General features: G+C 40.7%; 1 protein-coding gene across 1 annotated transcript in view; it reads left to right on the top strand.

Annotated features, from left to right (window-relative positions):
• The first annotated feature begins 508 nt into the window (after nucleotides 1-508).
• CSNK2A1 (casein kinase 2 alpha 1) overlaps nucleotides 509-21,579 on the top strand; it is a 53,866-nt gene continuing 32,795 nt past the window's right edge. The window contains exon 1 of the mRNA XM_047067892.1: nucleotides 509-562. The gene's annotated coding sequence lies outside the window, so the exon portion shown is untranslated. The remainder of the gene's footprint in view (nucleotides 563-21,579) is intronic.

Here is a 21,579-nt window from a genome sequence, read left to right as displayed (position 1 = left end):
ACGAGGGGTCCGAGCAGCCGACTTCAACTCCCAAAATGCTTTGCTTTACAGCTCTGCAGGTCGCGCATGCTTCAGGAAACGCCGGCTGGCTCGTCCACTGGGGCGACTCGTCAGCTGGGTGAAGTGCGGGAAACATAGGGACCGCCATCTTAGCTTGGGGCAAACCAACTGTACACGTACGGGAGTTTCGTCTTCTTTCTGTCGTCAGTTCCTAACAGGTGCTGAGACAAAACGCGCTTAATCGCTGCAAATCTCACTAGTATGCTTTCTGGCGACAGTGTCTCCCATTTTGCGCCCCCAGTCCGGAACGGCACCTGCAGGGACTCCTTAGCACATCCCAGCATGGCCGCACTCTGCCGGATTCTGCGTGGGGCGGAGTCGGAAGCGGTCCCGCCCCGCCTCCTGGTAGGAAGGGGGTTTCCGCTTCCGGCAGCGGCGGCTGCAGCCTCGCTCTGGTCCCTGCGGCTGGCGGCCGAGCCGTGTGTCTCCTCCTCCGCCGCCGCCATATTGTCTGTGTGAGGAGAGGGGAGAGCGGCCGCCGCCGCTGCCGCTTCCACCACAGGTACTGTGGGAGCCGCCAGGCGAGGTCGTTGGTGTGTGGAGGTGGGCCCGGGATAGGACAACGGGTCGCGGTCGGCCCTCGCGCTCCCAGCGGACTCCCAAACGGCCCATCGCCTTCCCCTGCCCCCCCCCCCTTACACACACCAACCGAGGCCCCTGCAGCCCATCGGGGAGGCCTGGGGCCACCCTTCAGGATCGCGAGCGAGGCTTGCGGGGCAGAGGCTGATGTGAGGGTGGGAACTGGCTTTCTGGAGGCCCGCTTGTGGCGGGGGAGAGGGCTGGACTGGGGCGGGGACTAGGGGGCAACTTGGAGGAGGGGGTCGCCCGAGGGGGAAGGGAGCTTGAGGGGTGGGGCCACAGGGGGATGCTGGGGGAGGGTGCCTAGGGGAGTGGTGCTTGATGGGTAGGGTGGGGTGAACCCTCCCGGGGAGCGGAGCAGCTGGAGTGGGGGCCTTCCAAGGGTCCCTGTGGGCCGGGCCGGGCTTCCCACCTGCAGACTGGGGTGCAAAGAGGAGGGAACCCCGCGCGAGGTCGCTGGGAAGAAAGGGGGGAAGGGACCGCGAAGTGGGGCAGAATGGGTGGAGTTGGGAGTTCAGCGTTAGTTGGGAGCCTGGGTGGTAGAGAAGTATGTAGAATGGAAGGTTGGCCAGCAGTATCCAGCCTAGTTTGTGACCTTTCGAAAGAGTAGGACTTCTATTTTGTTTTTTTGCTGCTGCTGTTGTTGTTGTTTGTTGTTTTGCAGCGTCGGAACGTTTCTAGTCTAAGCAGGTGATGGGTGGAGCTTCGGTAGTTTGTTTTTGGAAAGCGAAGTCAGGGTGGGAAGAAGTCGCTTCTTGACTCTTGGCTATTGTGGGGAGGGAAGAGTTCCGAAACGAAGGTGGTGCATTGACTTGGGAAGGACTCGGTTGCCTTGAAGCTGCTGAGGTCTGTGGGAAGGGGGCACGGGGAGAAGACGTGCAAAGAAAACGGGAAGGGGACGATTTCAGCAGGAGTTAGGCTGCATTACACCTAAGGAGTGGCGGTGTCGGCCAGGGCTAAGGAACCAGAGGGCCTGGGTTCTCAAATGTCAGTGCCTTTGCTACTTAGCTGTGCGCCCTGATCTCTGTAAGCCTTGGTTTTCCTATCTGTAAAGTGGGGGCCGTAGTATTTCCTAGGTCGTACGTTTACGGTGAGCTGTAAAAAGGATACTTTGTGTCGAGTGCTTACCGCAGTACCTGGCAGGTAGTAAGCGCTTGATAGGTTAAAGGGACCAGCTGCTATATTTAGGGGTCCTCTGTTCTACGTAAAATGTGTGGTCAGGAACCAAACGGTGGGCGAGACTTCAGAATATTACCCTTGTGGAAATTGCTGCAGTGTTTTGTTTCGTTGTAAGTCGATTTGGCGTAACTGGCTTGGAGGGCCCTTGAAAGACCAGGGCCAATAGCAGGTCTCCCTCGTGTCATTTAAAAAACCAAAAACCAAAAAACGTCAGTTGCTGTTTGACCTGGGCACCCTCATCCTTCTGTGACTTTGAAATACTTGACTTTCATTTGCTATTGGGGGAGGGTGTACAACTTGAAGAAAGAAAAGATTTGAAGTTTGCTTGGGTTGATTTATCCACTGATTACAAAGTTAGGTCACCCTGGGGCAACTTTTTTTCTTTTTTTTTTTTTAAACCCCGACATGCCCGGTTATGTCCTCCTGTATGGAATACAGTAGCGAAGAGAAGCACACGTTGAAGGGGAACGTTAGGTTAGTTTCTGTGTAATGGGTTTCTTGCCTTGCTGTTTGGGGATGAAACAAGTGGCAGCTTCTTTTCCACAGTGTATTTTTAGTTCTCCTGTTGCCTAGCCACTGCTACAGGCTGAGTCTTTGATTTTACTGTTGTCTCTGTCTCTGAACAGATACCTTTACTTCACATACTCCTTTGGAGAAAGGGGAAATTTTCTCCAGGAACTGAGTTGAAAGCCTTCCCTTAGGGTTTGGGTGTGGGGTAGACAGAATGATACCCTCCCCAACAAAGATGTCCATACTCTAATTCCCAGAATCTGTGAATGTGTTACATGGTAAAAGGGACTTTGCAGATCTCCTTAGAGTCAAGAATCTGAAAATAGGAAGATGATTCTGCATTTCATGGATGGACCCAATCTACTGACACGAGACCTTGAAAGCAGAGAACTTGACCCCACCTGGGAGTCAAGGGAGGGCAGAAGGGTGAGCACAGAGATTGTGACCGTGAGAAGGACTCCGTTTGCTGTTGCTAGAGGGGGCCACAGGGAAAGCATGAGAAGGAATATGGTCGGCTCCAGTGGCAGAGACCAGCCCCAGCTGACAGCCGGCACTAGGAAATGGAGACCTCAGTCCTACAACCACCAGAAACTGATTGTGACCAACAGCCAGAATGAGCTAGGAAGTGGATTCTTCCCCCAGAGTTTCCAGCAAGGAATATACCTTGATTCTGGCCTCGTGCCCTAAGCAGAAGACTTAGCCAGAGCCCGCGTAACTTCTGACCTACAGAAACTTCTGTGACCTGAGATAATAAATTTCTGTTGTTTGAAGCCACTCCTGTTTGTGGCAGTTTGTTACAGCGGCAGTAGAACATTGTATCGATTTTTGGTACCTGGAGTGGGGTACTGTTACCTAAAAATGTGGAAGTGGATGAAGGCCAGAAAATTTTTGAGGAGCATGGTAGAAAAGACCTACAACAGATGGTAGAAATATGGATGTTGACTCCTAGGGAGGGCTCAGGGGAAATGAGGCAGGTATTAGAAACTGGAGGAAAGAGAATCCTTGTTACTTAGTGGCAAGTAAGTTTAGAATTGTATCCTGTGGTTATGTGGAAAAGAGAACTAGTAAGTCATAAACCTGGCTATCCAGTGGAGATTTCCAAGCAAAGTGTGGAAGGTGGAGCCTGATGTATTTGTGCCTGTGAGTCGGACTAACAACAGTGAACCCCTATGAAATTTACGTAAAGTCCATGAGGTCCTCGAGGATTTTATACTAACAAAAACGATGCCAGCTTGGATTGAAAGACATAGTATGAAAGTTAAAGAGGTCTGTTAAAACCCCCCAAAGTCTAGGCAGGAAACGGGCTGGTAAACTCAGGTGTGAGTGTGCTGCTTTTTGTTAAAATGTGGGTGACTCAGAAGCTGGAACCAAGAGCCCAGAGAGGTGGAGCTGAAAGCTACAGAGGATTTTTCCCTGCCTTTGAAATGGAATGGAGTTTGCCCAGATTTTGAAACTGCTTTGGACCAATGGATCTGTTTTCTCTTCCATTTTCCTTTTTTGGACTGGGAATTCTATAACTGTTGCCCTATACCTGTCCCACCCTTGTGTATTGGAAGCAGGTAGCTTGGTTTTTGTTTTCAGAAATTGTGCCCCAGGAGTTCTTATTGTATTATACACAAAGCCTCATCCACACCTGATTTAGATGATGAGATTTGGGATTTTTTAATTGATGACCTTTAGGTGAGATTTTGGGATTTTGAGTTGATGCTATAATGGAATGAGACCTTAGGATGGGATGGATGTATTTTGCATTTGGGAAAGATATGAATCAATGGAGGTCAGAGGGTGGGCTGTGGTAGATGAAATGACACCCTGCCTTCCCTCTCCCCCCAAAGATGTCTGTACCCTAATCCTGGAATCTGAATATGTTAACATTATATGGCAAAAGGGACTTTGCAAATGCAATTATGGTTTAAGTATCTTAAGATAGGAAGATTATCCTGGATTTTCTGAGTGGGGCCAATCTAACATGAAGGCAAAGAACTTTCTCCAGCTGGAGTCAGAGAGATGGGTCAGAAGTTAGAGATTTGAAACATGAGGGGAACTCAACCCGCCATTACTGGAGGGGGCGTCATGGAAAGCATGTGGACAGCCCCTTGCTGACCGCTAGCAAGGAAATGGGGGCATCCATCATAACAACCACAAGAAACTGAACTCAGCCAGCAGTCTAAATGAGCTTGGAAGCAGATTCCTGTCCCTGCCCCAAGTGTCAGCAAGGAACAGAGCAAGGTGGACATCTTGAGGTTGTTTTTTTTTTTTTTTTTTTTTTTTTTTTGGTCTTGGGAGACCCTAAGCAGAAGATCCAGCCAAGTGCACCTGATTTCTGGCCTATAGAAACTGTGAGATAATAAATTTGTGTTGTTTTATGTTTGTGGTAATTTGTACAGCAACAGTAGAAAACGAATAGAGGCCTTTTGCTGATTTTATTTAAAACTTTCGGGGGGATAGGGGTGCCTGGGTGGCTCAGTTGGTTGAGGGTCTGACTTCCACGCAGGTCACGATCTCACAGTTGTGAGTTCGAGCCCCACTTTGGGCTCTGTGCTGACATCTCAGAGCCTGGAGCCTGCTTCCAATTCTGTGTCTCCCTTTCTTTCTGCCCCTCTCCACTCATGCTCTGTTTCTCTCTCACAAATAAATAAACATTAAAAAAAATAAACAAAAAAAGAAAATTTCAGGGGGATTTTCTATAATAAATTTTTTTTTCAACGTTTATTTATTTTTGGGACAGAGAGAGACAGAGCATGAACGGGGGAGGGGCAGAGAGAGAGGGAGACACAGAATCGGAAGCAGGCTCCAGGCTCTGAGCCATCAGCCCAGAGCCCGACGCGGGGCTCGAACTCACGGACCGCGAGATCGTGACCTGGCTGAAGTCGGACGCTTAACCAACTGCGCCACCCAGGCGCCCCTAGGGGGATTTTCTAAAGAACAGAAGTAGCAAAGATTATTCTGCAAAGTGATTCGGTTCTAGAAGACTTCACAGAGTAATTGTGTTGAGTAGAACCTATGCCTTTTCCTTAGTGTTTAAATATCCTGTTACTGCCCTTAAATACAATTGGAATTGGCTAGATGACTAGCATTGAAAAATGTGGATTCTAGAGCTCTAGGCCATTTTGGTAGGATTTCTATGAATTGATGACTTTTCCTTGCCTATAATAAATGTCTTGAATTAAATGACATAATTTCTTCATTAATTTTTATTGGCTGAATAAAGCAATAAGTTTATATGACAGCCTTTTAAAGACTTATTTCTAACTTTTTAGAGGAGATGGAAATGGGTGATCTTTTTTTGTGAATTGATAACCACCTATATACAGTAGTCTGTTCTTTTTACCCTTCCCACCCCAACCCGAAGTTGTTGTAACGTCTTTTCTCCCTGTCTTTGTCATTTGAGGTTAAGAGTCACATTTGGGAATTATAATTGCAGTATGGAGTTCTAACTTTTAAGAAAGGCTGTCCTGCCGCAGTATCCTGCTGATTTGATTCATAAAATGTAGACTCTCAACTTTAGTGGGGACTTCAGAGGATGGAGGAAAGGAGACCACTTCTTTTCAATTTAGTTACCTGAATAGAAAGATGATTACAAAATTAGAACATTTCAGGGTATGAAGGCCTTTTTAAGATTATGTATTTGACTTTTGGGTTTAGAGTAAAGGAAATTGGGCCACATGAAGGTTAAGTAGCTCAACCTGGTATCAGCCCTGGAGCTGGCCTAGAATCCTGGTCCAGGCAGTGGAGATACATGGCTTTTGAACTGTATTCCTTGTGCACTCCCTGCCTTGCCCTTTTTCTAGGTTTTACCTTGGATAGATTCTCTCTGCCTCACCTTCCTCGTGGAGTCATTGTGAGAATTGAGATAGTGTAACACATTTAACAGTACCTACCATATGAAGTGCCCCAAGGATGTTAACTGTTGTAACATTTATGATAGTTGTTTTGGCAACTATGTGACAACTTCTGCATAATGCCGTTAGTTTGTATAAATTTAGAAACAGAACTGGTGAAGTGTAGCACTGGATTAGGTATAAGGTCTTAGCACTTTAAGGGAATGATAATGTTTGTGATACTTGATTTAAAATGAGAAACTGGTTGGGGTGCCTGGCTGGCTCAGCCGGTAGAGCATGCAACGCTTCATCTCAGGGTTGTGAGTTGGAGCTCCACATTGGGTGTAGCATACTTATAAATAAAATCTTAAAAAAAGGAATGAGAAACTGGATTTGATCCTTGGTCTGTTAAATTCATTGAGTGACCTGGGCCAAGTTTGTTTCCCAAGAGTATTAGTGTGTTTGTACACCTAAATTTTTTTGAACTCCTAAGATGGATAATTTCAAAAGTGGTATATCATTTAGCTATTTTTTAATAGAAATCTGGGCCAGCTAGCTTTTCAAACAAAGAAATTCCTTCAGGATTAAGGAAAAGGAATTGCTGTCATTGTAACAAAGGGTATAGGGTTATAGACATTTGGTATAGTATTGGGTTATAGACAATTGGTAGTTTTTCTTAAATATTTGATATGCTCTGGGATAGATTTCAACAGACCTAGTTGTTGACCAGATACCTTTCTTTTCCCACATAGAAATCAAGGATTGAGTCTTTTTAAAAGTTTAAGGTGAAAGCATTCACAGAACCCTGCTAGGAGTGGTATTTCATTGGTTTCTACAAATTCTGTGTCATTCAGCCTTAGACATGAGAAGCCTACTTAGCAACAGTTGCTATGGTGGGCAAGCTTTTTTTTTACATTAGTGGTAATAGTGTTTTCTTGCATAGAAGATACCGGGTTATCTGAAGTGAGGGTTTTAGCATTAAATACCAAGATACATTTAGAATAATCTTTTATAATTTATATGTGTCACATCTTAAATGCCCTTGTATTGGCTACTTTTTTCTTTTCCTTTTATACTTTCTGATCTTGTGGATTATTCTGACAGGTTTTTACTAGCTGAAACATTTTAATCTGCTTGGAAAAGTGAACACTTGGAATTTTTCTGAAGTTATGACTAATGCACTAATGGGCATTTCTCAATTTAGCTATCTCATTAATGTGCTATAAATTTTAAGAAAGCAACCCTGTGAAAAATGAGTGGGTAAATTATTTTCCTAAAAAATTGAATCATGTCATATCAGAAAATACAAAATAGCCATTTTAGGCTATTGAATTTATAACCAGTGAAAAGGTGTTACTTGTTCAGCAGATCCTGAATGCCTGCTACATGTCTGGTAGGTGCTATCATAAGGATTTCTAAAATTAAAAAAAAAAAAAAATTGAGTATTTTATTTATTTTTGAGAGAGAGACAGAGTGTGAGCAAGGGACGGGCAGAGAGAGAGGGAGACACAATCCCAAGTAGGCTCCAGGCTTCAAGCTGTCAGCACAGAGCCCCATGTAGGGTTTGAACCCACAAACAGTGAGATCATGACCTGAGCCAAAGTCAGATGCTTAACCGACTGAGCCACCCACGTGCCCCTAAGAATTTCTAGATTGTCCCTGTTCCGAAGCTTACAGTTGAATGACATTTTGTAATCCTATATCATTCCACAATGTAGTACCTTTCTGAAATGTTTCCTTGTGAAAACTCCTACTGGCTTTGTATCTTAGGTATAGACACAGAAATCTGGGTGGGGGAGAGATTGAGAATTTCTCATTCTTAATGGAATTCTTTAACTGAGACTGCGGGAGGGGGTGGGGGGGCGCAACAGGATAGCTGGAAAGAACTCCATCTTTGGAGTGAGATGACCATATTTGGAGGTTACTTAACCTCTCAAACCTGGATTTTGCTATCCAATTAGGGTAGCAGCTACCTTGAGCCATTTATTAACCTTCAGTTTTTTCATCTTTAAATGGGGGTTAGTAGTACTTACCTCAGATGTTCTTGTGAGGATTAAGAACTAAAGTACCAGCTAATGTTTTCTCTGAGTTACTGTGAGGATGAAGAGTTATTTTATAAAATACTGGATCCCTGACTAATGTGAGTTCTTTCTCTTTGCTGTCAGTGAAGACCATGTGTTCATTGCAGTGCTACTGCTCTTTATTTTCATTTTCTGCTGCCAGGAGTTCTTATTTTTTAATGAGGCCTTTTGACCCGTACTTCCTGTTTCTGGTGTGTCCTGCTGGGTGAGTGAGGTACTGAATTGCTATTTAGGGGTGGGTTGGGTATGTAAGTTACACCCAGTGTAGATTGCCTCGGTTGCTCGGGTACAGCATACATTGCCAGAGTGGTTATCTGGTCTTGGTGAATCTAGGGTTCTCTTCTAGGTAGAGAAGTGAATCTGCCTAGCTCATACTCAGGGAAAGTTCAAGGTTTGCTCACCTGTAGCCTTGTGGACCTGGATCAGAGGTCTTTTTCCCCAGTGGTTTGATCATAGTTTACTTGTACTTGCGTATTATGTGTTAGGAATATGTTTGGAGGAGAACTTTTTCCTGTGTTAACATTTTCTCTATGTCCTATTCTCTCAGGTATGATCTTAACTTTCTTGTTTGCTCTGAATTTTGTAATCAGACACTCGGTAGGCAAAGCAGGAACCTATCTTTATCAGTACTTTAAAGTACATAAGTCATTCTACGTATTTATGACTATATAGACTGAATATATATATAGCCATTGGCTTTGGAGTTGGTCTTATATCTTCGAGCCAGAGAGAGGGAGAGAAAGAACCTTAAGATCTTAAGCGGGCTCCACACCCAGTGGAGAGCCTGACCCGAGGTTCCATCTCACGACCTGAGCCAAAATCAAGAATTGGACACCTGACCGAGCCACCCAGCTGCCTCTTCCATCTTTTAAAACCCGATTTTTATACCATTGTCTCCTGGTGACCATCCCATTCAGATAAGAGACTAATGAAGGCTCCTGATTGTTAAAACTCACATCCTCCACCCTTCACCTTGCCTCCAAATTTAAAGCAACCCATTTCGTTGTAGTATGTATCGTAGGCTGTTATTAAATCAGTGTGCAGAATTAGGGAAGTAGTGTTTAATTAGTGAAAATAACCTATTTTACGCTTTGAATCCTAAACAGAGTGGGATTAAAATCTGGCCTCCTTCATCTAGTAATCCTTTGATCTTTGGCAGGTCGTATAACCTCTGAACCTGTTTCTTTTTTCTTTCTTCTTGTTCTTCTTTTTTTTAATGTTTAATTATTTTTGAGAGAGCACAAGCAGGGAGGGGCAGGGGAGGGGGGCAGAGGATATGAAGCAGGCTCCGTGCTGACAGCAGAGAGCCCGATGTGGGGCTCAAACTCATGAACTGTGAGTTGGTGACCTGAGCTGAAGTCAGATGTTTAACGACTGAGCCACCCAGGCGCCCCTGAACCGGTTTATTTCTAAAATGGGAGTTAACATTTCCTCCCATGCTTGGTTTATAAGAGGCATTCAAATGGAAAGCAGTAGTTATTATTACATACACAAAGCTGGATTATACTTTAGATCTCAAATGAAGTTTTCTGTCTTTGGGTTCCAGAGGGTTGTGGCCAGTGGAACAAAGTTTCAGATTGTGACTTTATTTTGATTGTGTTGCCTAGTAAAATGATATACAGATGAAGACTTCTTTGTCCATCATTTATTCTGTATTATTGGAGACAGTACTGGACTTCAAATTTATGTCAGATGTTTGAGGTACAGCTGCCTTAATTCAAGTAAGTCAAACTGCTTGGGTTTTCTTATGATACTTCCCTTCATTGGAAGACCTCCCACTGTTGCTATGTTATTTATGTAACATTGACACTTTGATTCTTTTTCTGGCTTAAAGGTAGAGAAATGAAATTCACACAGAGCCCAAATGCTAATGTTTTTTGTTATTTCATACTTGCTGGTTTGCTTTATGGGAAAGCTTGAGTGTGTTGCCTTTTAAAACAGAAATGTTGTAAATTTTGTAGATGGGAATAAAGACAGGAGGCCCCATACTGTGTTAGGATTGTAATGTCTTAAATATCCTGCAGGTTTATGTAAGCAATAACTATGTGAGTTATTGAGTATTATTGTGAATATTTATATTTCAAATTTGGATCCTTAACAGGGCCAGAAGAAACTTAGGCTGTTGACTTTGAATGGGTAGTTCTTGCTTATTCGGTGTGTACTTGGAGTCTTAGGATCTGAAGGTCAGAGTGGGTTAAGGGAACTGTCAAGGAGCTAATTGTTAACCTTGTCTATATTTCCCCCAATTTAAGAAACAAAACACCACTACTTACATGGCATTAGCTTGATAGATGAGAGAGAATATTGTCCATGACCTTGAGATAAGAAAGTAGAATCATTATAAAGTGGAGCTGGAAAGGTAACTTCATTTAATCTTACATTCATGTTTACCATTAACCTGTTTGTTTATTTTGGCTAATTCTTCCAAGTTAGGGTTATGAAGCTTATGTTATTTTATTTTATTTTATTTTATTTTATTTTATTTTATTAATCTCTGCACCCAGAATGGGGCTCAAACTCACGATTCTGAGTTCAAGAGTTGCACGCTCTTCTGACTGATCCAGCCAGGTGACTCAGATTAGGAGGTTTAGTTTGTGTGTGTTTTTGGTTTTTGTGCCAATGACCTACATACAAGTAGGTGGTCTCTCAGAAGAAGTCATTGTTCATTAATGGTTATATCTGAATTAAGAGGTTGGAAAAGATGATAATATGTATATCCCTTGAAACAAGGGGAGTTAATGTAATAGTTTTTTCAACTTACTGCATGGATTCTGACAGTTTCAGCTTGTGATCTCTGTATGTTATTTAAACTTGGATTTTTCAGCCAGTGTGCTATATTAGCCTGTATTAGCGTGAGTTAACAGATGCGCTGAGGTACTGGTCCCCTCAGCCCTCTGGCCATTTGTGCAGGCTACATACAGGGCATCCAAGCCAATGTCTTTAGGTCCAAAAGTCTTGATCACTCATCCCAGTGTGCCATACAAATACTACTTTCTCTTGGTGTTTTGAATTTTAAAAAGGCAATAAGCACTGATTTAGAAGTTTGGTAATTGAGTTTTTTAACAGTTTTAAGACGCAAAAGGCCGCCAATCTTAAGATAATCTCGGCTTTAAATTTAGAAAAGACTATTTTAAAGTATCTCTCAGATCTAAAGTAATTCTCTTTCCACATACAATTGAAGAGATACACTTTTAAAAGTTAGGGGTCCCTGGGTGGCTCCGTCTGTTAAGCATTTGACTACTGGTTTTGGCTCAGGTCATGAGCTCATGGTACGTGTGTCCCATGCGTTCTGGCCCCACCTTGGGCTCTGCACTGATAGCCTGCTTGGGATTCTCTCCCTCTCCTGCTGGCATACTTCTCTCTCTCTCTCTCTCTCTCTCTCTCTCTCTCTCTCTCTCTCTCTTTCTCTGAATGAATGAACAAATGAACAACCATAAACGGCTCAAATTTAGACATTTGAAAGAAATTCAGGTTCTGGGGCACCTGGGTTAAGTTTCCAACTGACTGCAGCTCAGGTCATGATCTCACGATTCGTGGATTCAAGCCCCACATTGGACTCTGTGCTTACAGCTCAGACCCTGGAGCATACTTGGAATTCTGTGTCTCCCTCTCTGCCCCTCCCCTGATTGCACTCTGTCTCTCAAAAATAAATAAACATTAAGAATTAAAAAAAAAAAATTCTGGTTCTTACTTTTTTATACAGTGAAGCAAAACTAAAGTGTCCTTGCTTAGAACTGTTGTCCTCACCTGACTCTGAATACCACCTTATCTTTTCTGAAACTGACAGTTTGTTAATCATTCATTAAGCATAGGTCTCCTGCTAGAACATAAATTGGAGCCTAGGATACATTGTCTTCCTCTCTCCCTTCAGGAAAGAGTGGGATAATATATTGTACTTAGTTTGAGAAATTTAATGGTTTAATACTTATGAAAATTATCAAGTTAACCTTTTTAAATGTATATTTTACAGTGTTTAAAGGGGACATTACCTTTTGTCTCTGATTTTTTTTTTAAGTTTTATTTATTTATTTGAAAGACAGTGAGTAGGGGAGGGGCAGAGCAAGAGGGAGAGAGAGGATCCCAAGCTGATAGCACAGAGCCCTACATGGAGCTTGATGTCATGAACTGTGAGACCATGACCTGAGCCGAAATCAGGAGTCAGGATGCTCAACCCACTGAGCCACCCAGGGCCCCTAACTCAGAAATTATTAATTCTACTGGGGTTTACAGATTCCTCTGGGCCTGTAATAGAAACTACAGACCTTTTCTTCACAAAAATATACCTGCACATGCTATTTTGTATATACTTTTAGGAGTTTCATTTACTTCTGATCTCATTGATGGACTCCATTTTCAATGCCATAATTTATGTAGCCCAAATAAGTTTCGCCTTTTCATTCATTATTTTTAGTACTGTAACCAATTTACCTGATTTATCATTTGTCACACTATTAGTCTTTCAACAAATATTTCTAGACCATATGTCAGCTTTAGTGTTAGATTCCTGAGGATACAGAAGCACTATTCTCTGCCCTTGGAGTTTTGTTTAGCTAAAAAGATGTGTACGATGACCATGCTAGATGGAAGGGGTAAGCAAAGAGTGCTGTTGAAGTGCAGAGGAAGGGCGTCGACCATTAGAATTTTTCTGTAAATCCATGTTTGGTTCTGCATTTCTTTTTTTCTTTTTTTTAATGTTTATTTTTGAGGTGGGGGGCAGAGAGGAGGGAGATGCAGAATTAGAAGCAGGCTCCAGGCTCTGAGCTGCCAGCACAGAGCCCAACATGGGGTTAGATCATGACCTGAACAGAAGTTGGGTGCTTAACCAACTGAGCCACCCAGGCGCCCTGGTTCTGCATTTCTTAATTGGCAAAAAGCGTCTCGTGAATTGGAATTCTAAATGGTCTGAAATTGAGAACGTAAATGTGCTTGCCATTGCATGTAATAATGCTGAACATTTTCTTTGTCTGTATCCCCCCCCAGTTACCTTTGTAAAATACGTAGTATTGATTAATTTTCTAATCTTATATATGTATTTAGTATAGAGCAGGGATTGCTAACTCAAATACCTACAGGAATCAGACCAGTAAGATAAATGAATAGAGTTGTCCAGGTTTACCTGTGGCATCTCCAATGGTTGGGTTTAGATCCCATTGTTGGATAACGTAGCTGAGGCAAGTGATTTTTTTTTTTAATTTTTAAAATTAAAAAAAATTTTAATTTTATTTATTTATTTTTATTTTTTATTTTTTTTTGAGAGAGAGAGACAGAAACTGAAGCAGGCTCCAGGCTCTGAGTTGTCAGCACAGAGCCTGACGCGGGACTTGAACCCACTAACCGTGAGATCACGACCTAAGCCGAAGTCAGCCGCTTAACTGTCTGAGCCACCCAAGCGTACCTAGCCAAGTGATTTTATCAGCTCGAGAATACAGGATTATTGTTATCAGACAGATCTACCTACCTTTTCATCTTCCTTCTTTTGAGAAATTGAAGGTTAATTTGTGTGTGTGTGTGTGTGTGTGTGTGTGTGTGTGTGTGTTGGCAGCCAAGTCACACTTAAGTATTTATAATGAAAAATTTTAACACATAATTAAACTCGATAGCTAATTGCTTTTTTAAAACACTGTGTGAAAAACTTGTACATGAATGTTCATAGCAGCATTGTTCATAGTGGCCAAAAAGAGGAAACAACCCAAATGTCTATTAGCTGATAAATGGATAAACAAAATGTAGTGCTTCCATACGGTGGATTTAGCCATAAAAAGTAATAAATTACTATGACAGAAACTACAACATGGATGAGCTTGGAAACATACTAAATGAAAGAAGCCAGACACATAAGGTCCCATTATAGGATTGATTCCATTTATATGAAATGTCCAGGATAGGCAAATCCATAGAGATAGAAAACAGATTAGTTGGGAGGTGGGCATCAGGAATGACTGCTATGGGGTATTGGGTTTCTTTTTGATGTGATAGAAATGTTCTGCAATCAGATAGTAGTGATAGTTGCACATTGTGAATTTACTAAAAACCACTGAATTGTGCACTTTAAAATGGTGACCTTTGTCATGTGGATTTTATATCAGTTTTTAAAATTGGGGGAAAAAATACTGTGTGAACCAAATGGGACATCGTTTGCTATAGAACAGAATGAGTAGGCTGTGAATCTAGACAATAAATCCCCATCTCTTTGTGACTTTATAGAGATTATTCTGACTTGCCTTCTGTAAAATGGGGAAGATATTACCTAGGTCTTGGACTTGTTAGGTTTAAAAGTGACAAATATAAATTCTAAGAAACAGCATTCACATATCTTGAGAGTTGGAAGCCAGCCAGTGTTCTTCCTTACATTCTGCACCTTCCTTCCTGAAATTAGGTAAGTTAAATGATAGATCCAAGGTCATATTTAGTCTTAGTGGTTCCAGTGTTCTCGCTCTTTCTGTAACCTCATGGTGCCTTGTAAATCCAAAGTTAGGGTCTTTCAGTAATAACTATTTCCATCTATCACAGATTGTCAGGCACTGTGCTCATCACATGGGTAACACACAGCCTCATAAAAGCTTGTGGTTCCAAAGAAACATCTCTCACACACGTTGACTGGTTTCATATCTCATTGGGAAATAATAGTATTACTATTTTACCTTTGGTGTTGGTGATGGATGTGATTTCTGTAAGACTAAATAGCGTCTTTAAAATTAGCTGTAGCGGTGCCTGGGTTGCTCAGTCGGTTAAGTATGCAGCTCTTTTCTTCGGCTCAAGTCATGATGTTCATGGGATCAAGCCCCATGGCAGGCTGTGTGCCGACAGCTTTGGACCTGCTTGGGATATATATATTCTCTCTCTCTCTCTCTCTCTCTCTCACTCTCTCTCTCTTTCTCTCTTTGTCTGCCCCTCCCCCACTCACATGCTCTCTCTTCCTCTCTCTCAAAATAAATAAGCAAACATTTAAAAAATAAAATTAGCTGTAGATCAAATACTCATCATATTTGATGAGCCAAACTTCTTTCCTCGATTTTGAGCATGAACAGGTCCATACGCAAACAAAGTTGATTTTTGACAAAATATTGTTTGTTACTGTCCTAATATTCAGTCTGCCAAACATGTATGGAATACATTACCATGCTAGGCATTTTGATAAATATAAGGCGTATACCAAGAGAAATAAATTATGGTCTAGGTTCTCGGTTTTATAATTTGTTGAGGAGAGGGAATTGCATAAACAAAACACGTGATAATGTAATGAGTATATGGGGGTGCTTTGGTCTAATAGAGGAACGTTTGGCTTGTTTGGGAGAGGCATGGAAAGGCTTCATCGTGGATATAAAACTTGGCTGATTGTTGAAGGGTGAGTAGAGTTTCTCCTAGCCAGCATTATTGGAGGTCATAAAATTACAGGCACAGAGAAGGAGGAAAAAGCATATTCAGTACGCATTTGCTTAACATTTTAAAAGTTTTTTAACTTAAAAAAAATTTTTTTTAACGTTTATTTATTATTGAAAGACAGAGTCAGAGTGTGAGCAGGGGAGGGGCAGAGGGAGAGGGAGACACAGAATCTGAAGCAGGCTCCAGGCTCTGAGCGGTCAGCACAGAGCCTGATGCGGGGCTCGAACTCACAAACCGTGAGATCATGACCTGAGCTGAAGTCGGTGCTCAAGTTTTTTTAACGTTTTAAAAGTGTTAGAAATGTTAAACAATAGTAAAAAAGACGTTAGAACAGAGGTTGTAAACTGATACCAGTTACAGTTACAGTAACTGATTAAACTGGTTATGGAACTACTTGGGGTTTTCGTTTCTTCTTGTATTAGTTTTAGTAACTCTTTTTCCTCTAGAATTTCAAATTTACTGGCATAAAGTTGTTCATACTAATGCTTTGTTAAATTTGTTTTAGTATACAGCATATGATATTTTACCCATTAAAAATTTTTATTTTTAATATCAGTATAAGTAAAATTGATTCCTTTTTGTGCATACAGTTTCAATGGATTTTAACACACACAGAGATTCAGGTAACCACCATCACAACCAAGACATAGAGCAGTTCTATCACTTCCGTCATGTACCCTCAGTAGTCACTCCCAGCCACCCCCCTGTATTCTCTGGCAGCCACTATTCTGTTCTCAGTCACTATAGTTTTATCTTCTCAGGAATGTTATATGAATGTATCTGTGTGGCTCAGTGGCTAAGCGTCCGACTTTGGCTCAGGTCATGATCTCATGGTTCATGAGTTCAAGCCCCATGTTGGGCTCTGTATTAACTGCTCAGAGCCTGGAGCCTACTTCAGATTCTGTGTCTCCTTCTCCCTCTATCCCTCCCTACTCATGCTCTGTCTCTCTCTTAAAAATAAACAAACATTTGTAAAAATTATTTTAAAAATTTAGAAAAGGAATGTTACATAAATGGAATCAAACAATGTATAATATTTTGAAACTGGATTTTTTTGTTTGTTTTTTACACAACATTGTTGCTTTTGAGTTTCATTGAAGTTGGATCAATGGTTCCTTTCCGTTGCTGAGTAGTAGTATTCCATGGTATGGATGGACCACAGTTTATCCATTTAGTTAACATTTTTTGCTGATTATGAATAGAGCTGCTGTAAATGTACATGTATGGGCTATTATGACCATAAGTTTTTATTTATCTAGGGTAAATATCTATGATTGGGATTGGTGAGTCATCTGAAAAATGTAATTTTAACTTGATAAGAAACTGCCAAATAGTTTTCCAGAACAACTATACCATTTTGCATTCCCATCAGCATTTCTGAGAGGTGTTGTTTCACATCCTTTCTAACATCAAGTATTGTCAGTATTTAACTTAAAAAAAAAATTTTTTTTTAATGTTTATTTTTGAGAGAGAGAGAGACACACACACACACACACAGAGTATGAGCAGGGGAGGGACAGAGAGAGAGGGAGACACAGAAGCCGAAGGGGGCTCCAGGCTCTGAGCTGTTAGCACAGAGCCCGATGCGAGGCTCGAACTCACAAAAGGGGAGATCGTGACCTGAGCTGAAGTCAGACGCCCAACCGACTGAGCCACCCAGACACCCCAGTATTTAACTTTTTTGATTTTGAAATAATTTTAGATTTACAGAAGAGTTGTCAGTTCCCCCTAGTGTTAACATTTCACACAACTGTGACACTTTATTAAAACTAAGACGTTAACAAGGGGCACCTGGGTGGTTCAGTTGAGCAAGTGTCCAACTCTTGATTTTTGGCTAAGGTCATGATCTCATGATTCGTGAGATCGAGCCCTGTGTCAGGCTTCCATGGTGCTTTGGGATTCTCTCTCTGCCTCTCCCTGTGCCCCTCCCTTGCTGGTGTATGCACGCTCAAAATAAATAAATAAACTTAAAAAAATTAACTACAGTACAATACTACTAACTAAACGACTTTATTTGGATTTTACCAGCTATGTGCTTTTTCGGTCCAGGATCCAATCCAGAATACCACATTACATTTAGTTGTCATGTCTCCTTAGTCTTCTCCAGTCTGTGACAGTTTTTCAGTCTTTCCTTGATTTTCAAGACTGACACTTTTGGAAAAGACTGGTAAAATTGTAGAATGTCCTTCAGTCTAGGTTTGACTAATGTTTTCTCATGATTAGATTATGGTTATGAATTTTTAAGAATACCACAGAGACAGCGTGTCTTTCTTATCACATTGCATCAAGGTTATATGATGCCAACGTAACTTATCTTTAGTGATGTTTATGTCGCGTCTGCCATGTTTCTCTACTCTAGAGTTATTATTTCTCCTTCTTACATACTTCTTCATTAGAAGGTCTTTTCTAAGTCCAACCCAACTTCCAGGGGAGAAACGTTAAGTTCCAGTTCTTTGAGGGAATATTTGTGGACTGTGTTAAAACCACCAGAGAGATTAATGAGGAGATACTTAGAGGCTATGCAGATAATCCTGTTTCTCCTAAAAGTTTTGCTCCCCAAGTTAAGCATCTGTCAGTGGATCTTGGCCGCAGTAATTTACTGTTGCTGGTCCTAATGGTGATTTTCTATTTCTTCCTGAATGTATATATAAATTGGGATTCTTATGTAGGGAAGATTTTCAAAATTTGTTTAATTATTTATATAGGGCGGACTCATGGATATTTATTTTACTCTTTAGGGTTATGATCGAATTCCATCGTTCTATCATTCAAGCTTTGGCAATGATGCTCTTTCACATTGGTTTTCATGTCCCTTCGACCACAAGATTTGCCAGGCTATCTTTTTGCCAGGCTATTTTTCCTGCCCCATTCTTGAATCAGCCATTTCTCCAAGGAGCTGTCATTTCTTTTATTGGAGAAAATTATTGAGAAACCCAAGATTGGGCGTAGTCATTGTCATTGCTACTTGTTGACACTGCTTCTAGGTGCTGTCAGTGGACAGAGCTAGGAATTTGCATTCAGTAATATTCACTCTTCTGTGGTGCGCAGTTCAGTGGGTTTTGACAATGCTTAGAGCAATAAATCCACCTCTACAGTATTACAAAGAATAATTTTGTTGCTTGGGGCAATCACTCCTCTGTTCTCTGTCTTTATGGCTTGCCTTTTCTAGAATGCCCTACAAATGGAAATATATATTATGTAGCTTTTTGGATATGGCTTCTTCACTTAGAAACATATATTTAAAATTCATCCATGTTGCTTAAATCGTAGTTTGTTTTCCACTGTGTGCTTGTACCACCATTCGTTTATCCATTCACCTGTTAGACATCTTGGTTGTTTCAATTTTTTCGCAATTATGAATAAAGCTGCTATCAGCTTTTCACCTGTAGGTTTTTGTGTGAACATTGGTTTTCACTTGAATAAAATACCTAAGAGTGGGAATACCTAAGAGAATGTATGGTAAGTGTTTAGTTTTGTAAGAAACAACCAAACTGTTTTCCCAAATGGCTATATAGTGTGTTGTGTTCCCATCAGGAATGAATTAGTTTCTGTTATTCTGCATCCTCACCAGCTTTTGGTATTCTCAGTTTTTTATTTGAACCATTTTAGTAGGTCTGTAGTGTATTTAATTTTTACTTTAATTTGACTTTCCCTAATGACTAACAATATTGTGTATGTTTTCATATGCTTATCCGTAGATCTTCTTTTGCAAAATGTCTGTTCAGATCTTTTGCCTGTTTGTTAATTGGGTTGTTCTCTTATTGTTGAATTCTTTATATATTATGCATATAAGTCCTTTATCATATATGTGATTTGCAAATGTATTTTCCCCATCTGGCTTATTTTTCCATTAACAGTGCTTCTCACAGAGGAGAAATACTTTAATGTTAATAAAGTCCAGTTTATCAATTTTTATTTTTATGGGTTGTGTTTTGCTGTTACGTTTTAAGACCTCTGCCTAATCCTAATTCCTGGCCACTGGATCACAATATTTTCTTCTAAAGTTTTGAAAATGTTTCGTTTTGTATTTAGATCCACCATCTATTATGAATTATTTTTAATGTTTATTTTTGAGAGAGCGAGCAAGTGCCCACAAACAGGGGAGGGGCAGAGAGGGAGGGAGACAGAGGATCTGAAGCAGGCTCTGCGTTATCATCACGAAGCCCTACCTGGAGCTCACCTGAGCCCAAGTCGGATGCTCAACCGACTGAGCCACTCAGGTGCCTCTGTTATGAATTGTTTTTTGTATAAGGTGTGTGAGGTTTAGAGTCAAGTTCATGATTTTGCATATGGATGTTAAAATGTTCTAAAACCTTTTAGAGAAAAGATTACCCTTTTCCCATTGACCTGCTTTTGTACCACTGTCAAAAATCAATTGGCCATATTTGTAGGGATTTATTTCTGCACTTTCATTCTGCTCCACTGTTTTATCCTTTTGTCATTACCACACTTTTAATAACTGTAGCTTTGTAGTAAATAACTTAAATAGTGTGATTCCTCCAGCTTTATTTTTCTTTCTCAGAACTGTTTTCGTTATTCTAGTTCATTTGGATGTATTTTTTTTTATTAGTCTGACAGTCTTTATTTTTTTCTGGATAATTTATTTTGTTTATATTGAATATAATTAGTCATATTTCAGTTTAACTTTTCTCTGTTTATGTTCTGGGGTTTTTCTTCTTTTTTCTTCCCTTTTTTTTTTTTTTTGGTTCTTTTTATCATTCTATTTCCCACCTTTCTAGTTTTGAAATACATGGTATTTTTGTTATATAAGTAGATACCATTGTAGGTATTAAACTTGGAGCCATAATTAACCAAAGTCTAATATTAATAGTCAAAGGTTGTTTGAACTTTTCCATAGTTTTTCTCTTTTTTTGCTCTTTCTCCTTCAACACAGACCTTCCAAGTGGGATGGATGTATATGTGTGTGTGTGTGTGTGTGTGTGTGTGTGTGTGTACTTATATATACCCATTTTTTTTTTTAATGTTTAATTTTGAGAGAGAGAGACAGAGCATGAGTCGAGAGGGGCAGAGAGAGAGGGAGACACAGAATCCAAAGCAGGCTCCAGGCTCCAAGCTGTAAACACAGTGCCTGACGCAGGGCACAAACTCATGAACTGTGAGATCATGACCTGAGCCGAAGTTGGATGCTCAACCAACTGAGCCACGCGGACTTCCCGGGATTATTTTTTATCTTCTTTCTTTAGAGATCTTTGCTGGATGTAGAATTTTAATTTGGCAGATATTTTCCCTTAGCACGCTGAAGGTATTAAACTGTCTTAGGCTTCATTGTTGCTTTTGGAAAATCAGCTGTTCTGCTGTTGCTTCTTTGAATGTAATCTAACTTCTCTGTTTGCTTTTCAGATTTGTCTTTGTCTTTGCTGTTTTATTATTGTATGTTTAGTTGTGGAGTTCTTTTTATTTATGTCTGGAATTTGTTGGCTTCTGGAATGTGTTTGTGTCTGATTGCTTCTGGGAAATTTTCAGCTGTTACACCTCTTTCAAATATATATTGCCCTTGCTGTCTACCATTTTCTCAATTTCTTCTGGTACTGATCAAAAGTATATTAAGCCATTTCACAGTATTATTCCTTTCTTGCTTTTCCATAGTTTTGACTTTTCTGCTATATTTTGGATAATTACTGGCCTGTTTTCCAATTTCTTAGTTTTGTCTTCAACTTTGTTGAATTTACTCTTAAATCAATTCACTTGTTATTTTTTATTTCTTCCTAAACATTCTGTTTTGTTCTTTTCACTTTTTGAAATCTGTTACTTTCTAGAGTATCCTGTTCCCTGCTAGTATTCTGAAGCTTATCTCATATTTCTTTTTTTTTTTTTTTTTTTAATTTTTTTTTTCCAACGTTTTTATTTATTTTTTTTGGGGGGGGGGGACAGAGAGAGACAGAGCATGAACGGGGGAGGGGCAGAGAGAGAGGGAGACACAGAATCGGAAACAGGCTCCAGGCTCC

This window comes from Lynx rufus, unplaced genomic scaffold, assembly GCF_022079265.1.
Source record: "Lynx rufus isolate CCGP_SWC_20201006 ecotype Redwood Valley unplaced genomic scaffold, mLynRuf1.p SCAF_8, whole genome shotgun sequence".
Lineage (NCBI taxonomy): Eukaryota > Metazoa > Chordata > Mammalia > Carnivora > Felidae > Lynx > Lynx rufus.
The sequence above is the reverse complement of the archived record's forward strand: the minus strand, read 5'-3'. Positions and strand labels throughout refer to the sequence as shown.